The sequence below is a fragment of the Coturnix japonica genome, unplaced genomic scaffold (genome assembly GCF_054131305.1).
Source record: "Coturnix japonica strain WE unplaced genomic scaffold, WE-NBRP24 Scf041, whole genome shotgun sequence".
NCBI lineage: Eukaryota > Metazoa > Chordata > Aves > Galliformes > Phasianidae > Coturnix > Coturnix japonica.
In genome coordinates this window covers 1,601,040-1,605,681 of record NW_028188944.1, presented here as the reverse complement: position 1 = coordinate 1,605,681, position 4,642 = coordinate 1,601,040, and the positions used below count along the sequence as shown (strand labels likewise).

The 4,642-nt window shown below is 49.2% G+C and overlaps 1 long non-coding RNA gene across 1 annotated transcript; it reads left to right on the top strand.

The window, feature by feature from the left end:
- The first annotated feature begins 210 nt into the window (after positions 1–210).
- LOC146752761 (uncharacterized) lies at positions 211–4,018 on the top strand. Its single transcript, XR_014940395.1, has 3 exons — positions 211–339; positions 1,089–1,132; positions 3,568–4,018. It is a non-coding gene; the product is annotated as an uncharacterized LOC146752761 (long non-coding RNA).
- Positions 4,019–4,642: the final 624 nt, after the last annotated feature.

Genomic DNA, 4,642 nt, shown 5'->3' with positions numbered 1-4,642 from the left:
TCTTTCCCAGATGAGTCTCACAAGCTGCTTGAAACCTGCTTGACAGGCAGCACCAAGCCTTTGCCTCCTTGGACAGTGAAAGTTTGACGCTAAATGCTGTGTATCTACTCTTTCCAGGTGAATCGATCCCTTGCCAATACAGGAACCCACCAGCAAGTTGCAATGATGCACGTTGTGCTTCCATCAATGGAGTGCAGTTAGGATGCATGAGTCACTGCAGTTCCAAGGACAGCCTTCCACGTGACAGCAATGATGGAGAGAAGGATGTTTGACCTATTCAGTTTTGTGCCCCTCCCTGCAAGAAAACCTTGCGGTTCTGGAACGTCTTCAGCTACGAAGGTCGTGAGGGGTCTGGAGCACAAACCTTATGAGGAGCTGCTGAGGGAACTAGGATTGTTCAGCTTGGAAAAGAGCAGGCTCAGGGGAGACCTTATAACTCTCTATAACGTCCTGAAGGGAGGTTGTAGTGAGCTGGGGTTTGGCCTCTTCTCTCGTGTGATCAGTTATAGATCTAGAGGGAATGGTTTTAAGCTGTGCCAGGAAAGATTCAGGCTGGACATTAGGAAATATTACTTCCCCTAAAGGGTATTCAGGCATTGGATAGCACTGCCCAGGGAGGTGGTGGAGTCACCGACCATGGGAGTGCTCAAGAAACGTTTGGATGTTGTGTTGAGAGGTATGATTTATCCGGGAAGTATTGGTAATGGTTGGACCAGATGATTTTGTAGGTCTTCTCCAACCTTGATAATTCTGTGATTCTGAGCTGAGAAACTTTTCTTGCTCAAGTCCAGCTTCCAAGCTTAACCACCTACAATGAAGTTGATGTCGTTTTTCTGGTAGCCCTCAATGCAGTGTCCGCATTTACCCAAAATCAGGAGGTAACCAGCTGCAGTGAAGTGAGCAATTTCAGTGACTATTTCTGATGGTGGCAATGAGTTCAGAGGTCACACTTAATTGACGGTGCCTGTTTCCATTCTGACAAAGGATGTAGTTGCAGCTGACTTCCCGAGGCTGCCATACGTGGTGGTGACGCTGCCTTGGGCTTCTGCGTTTGCATGACTCCCACCTTTCCTTTCTGTGTCTTGCAGGTCAGCTGGTGCTGGAAGCGGCCAGTATCTGAGTAGGAATGAAGGTGAGTGCAGGAGCAGCTGCTGAGGGGAGGAAGGAAGTCTATGCTAATGAGCTCTGTAGCATCTGCGGGTACGGAACACGAGGAGGCAGCAGTGATGCAGGGGGCTCCCCAGCAGGAAGCTGTCTGATCCAAATGCTTGCTGAGAGTTTGGAAGCCCAAGCCCTTATGGTCTCTGTAAGGGTGGCTAGTAAAAAGATGTTAACCAAGATGGTGGTAAATAGTCAAAGATTATTAGCAAAGGAAAACTCACCAATGTTGGTGCCTTGACCAGAAAGCTGAGGCAGTCTCAACTGGGGAGCAGTCTCCAAGAGATTCTGCCTTAGTGGTGGTCAGCGTTTAAATGAGGTGAGGTCTCAGAAGAGGTGAAGTCGAGGTCCACCCCTTCTGGGAGCACAGCTAGATTACTCTCACCTGTGCTCCCGCAGCTGACCCAACACTTGCCTCAGCTGATTAATCAGAGGTTCAAACTGTGATTTCCCATACAGTCTCTAAGCTGAAGGCAGCATCTCCTTGATCTGATGGTGGTGTGCCTGAGTGAGGGAGTGATCCAAGCTGGATGCAAAAGAGTCATCTTAATTTCTCTGCTATTTTACTTCAGATGACACCTATTGGGTGTTGGTTTCTTAAAATTTGGATCTAGGAGGTGGCCTCTCCCTTTGCTTCTGGTGGAAGCACAGTAGTGCAGCAGGAGTAGAAGACAAAGAGGTTTTCTTGGTGACAGGAACACCGATTATTTGATTCAAATGTAGAACTGTGATGAAGATGGTGAAGAACAGATCCGCCTCAAAGACATGCTTGATCACATAAGGAATGAGCATGTGATCCAAGACAGTCAGCGTGGCTTTAGCAGGGGAGGGCCATGCCTAACCAATCTGGTGGTCTTCTATGATGGAGTGACGGCATTTGTGGACAAAAGGAAGGAAACTGATGTCATTGACCTGGACTTGAGCAAGATCTTTTACATGGCCCTCCACCACATCCTTATCTCTAAACTGGAGGGATGTGGATTTGACAGGTGGACCACCTGGTGGATAAGGGATTGGTTGAAAGGCCACAGACAGAGGGTGGTGATTCATGGTTCTGTGTCCAGGTGGAGGCCAATAACAAGTGGTGTCATCCAGGAGTCTGTCTTGGGACCAGTGCTTTTTTACATGGTTATCAGTGACACCAATGATGCAATGGAGTGCACCCTCTGCTGTTTGCTGAGTGGTGCGGCTGATGCAGTGGAAGGAAGGGATGCCATTCAGAGGGAGCTCAACCGAGAGGTTGGCCTAGGTGAATCTAATGAGGTTCAACACAGCAAAGTGCAAGGTTTTGCACTTGGGCTGGAGGAATCCCAGGCATCTGTACAGCCTGGGAGGAGCAGTCCTTAAGAGAAGCCCCGCAGAGAAGGACCTGGGGGTCCTGGTGGATGAAAAACAGAACGTGAGCCATCAGCGTGCTCTTGCAGCTCAGAGAGCAAATGGTCCCCTGGGCTCCATCAGAAGAGGGGATGGCCAGCAGGGACAGGGAGGTGATTGATCTTCATGATCCTTGAGGTCCCTTCCAGCCCGGGCCATTCTATGATTCTGTGATTACACTCGCTGTCAGAAATAACGGCAGCTGTACAGAAGCTTGTTTTTTCTTTCTTTTTCTGGCTTTGAAGGAGAAGGGGTGGAGCAAGGGGAGACCCACTGGTCATTTGTCACCTCATGAACAGGATGGATTCTGCATTGACTGTGAAAAACCTGGGCTAGTAGCATGGGCATGTTTCAGGCTGTTCCTAGGGAAGGAATGGGAGGAGGTAGTGAGAAGAGAATTCAATGCCAAAGGGGAGGGGAGATCGGGGATTGGTGGGAGAGGGAGCCAATAGGAGGGAGAGAGGAGTTGGGTGCAGGGTGATGTTAACACCCCTTTGTGATGTCATAATGCCCCTTTGTGACGTCATAATGCTTCTTTGTGATGTCATAATGCCCTTTGTGATGTCATAATGCTCCTTTCTGACATCACGATGCCCCTTTCTGATGTCACGATGCCCCTTTGTGATGTCATAATGCCTCTTTGTGACGTAATAACGATCCTTTGTGACGTCACAATGCCCCTTTGTGATGTCATAATGCCCTTTGTGACGTCATAATGCTTATTTGTGATGTCATAATGCCCCTTTTTGACATTATAGTGCCCCTTTGTGACATCATAATGCTTATTTGTGACGTCATAATGCCCATTTGTGACATCATATCACCCCTTTGTGATGTCAAACTGCGCCATATGAAGTCCAGGCAGAGTCAAAACTTATGGACCTGCACGAGGATCACTTTCAAGACAGTGGCTCTGTTGCTTCAAGCTTATTTGCTTCGTCCTGCCGCCACTCTATTACCAAGTATCAGCAACCTCTTGCATGATTCAACTTGCAAACGTTTGACACTAACCCTTGTGTTTCTGTGCCTTCCTAGATAATTCGAGCCCTTGTCAACCCCAAAGATCCAAACCAAGTAGTGATGTGCAGTGTGTTTCCATCAATGGAGAGTTCTTATTAAGCACGCATCGCTGCAATTCGGATGACAGCCTTCCACATGGTAACAGTGATGGACACAAGGGGCTCATCCACGTTCATGCTCTCATATCTCCTGGCTCTGCTGAAGATGCTGACCTGAGCCTGCCAGACACAGCAGTCGCCTGCCTGGATTGTGACCCAGCGCCTTTGCAGTGCTGCCCATCCCAAGCACAGCCCGAGTGCCCCAACAGCAGCACCACCATGCAGGAGAAGGGCAGCATCAGTGAGGTGAAGCTGAGCATCTTAGATGGGGACTTAGAGTCAGGCTGCCAGTCCCAGGCACCAGGCAGCAGCACCAGCTCTGAGCCACTCACATCTTGACAAGAGGAGTCCTATCTTCACCCTTGACCTCTCAAGCCCTCCTGTCTTTTATTGAATAAAGTCACTCTCATGCTCAATCATCGCCTTGGCTGCATTCCGAGTCTTCATTCACAGGGATTGGGATGAATGCAACAAACAGCAAGGCAGCTCAGCTTGCAATGCTATGGCTGTGGGGTTCGTGCAGGCAGAGCTCTGGGTTCCCATTTTGCATGGCTTTGGGATGTCAGCAGCAAGATCTCTACCATTTTGGATGGCAGCAAATAATCTCTAGCATCCAGGTTGCTGCTCATGATAATCCCAGTCTTCCTGGCTGTCGCTTTGTGATACCTTTTAAAGCTTTCTGATACTCTTTGATGCCTTGGCTGCTCCCTAACACCTCTGTCCTCCTGCCATGTTGACTCATGTCTCCCACTTTGAAGCTGGCTTTGCAGATCATCTCCAGCCCTGTCATCATCACGCTGCAGCAGGAGGTGCTCACCTGGCCCAGTGTCTGGCAGTGCTGCTTGTTCTGCAGATGAGCAGCTGCCTCCTCATCTCTTCAGCTACAGTAGTTTTTCTCAGGGCAGTTAGATGCAGTCATGCTCCTCTGGATTTGGTGTGTTAAATCCATGCTGCATGGCAGCAGTCAGTGCAATACAAAGGTGTTCTGTGTG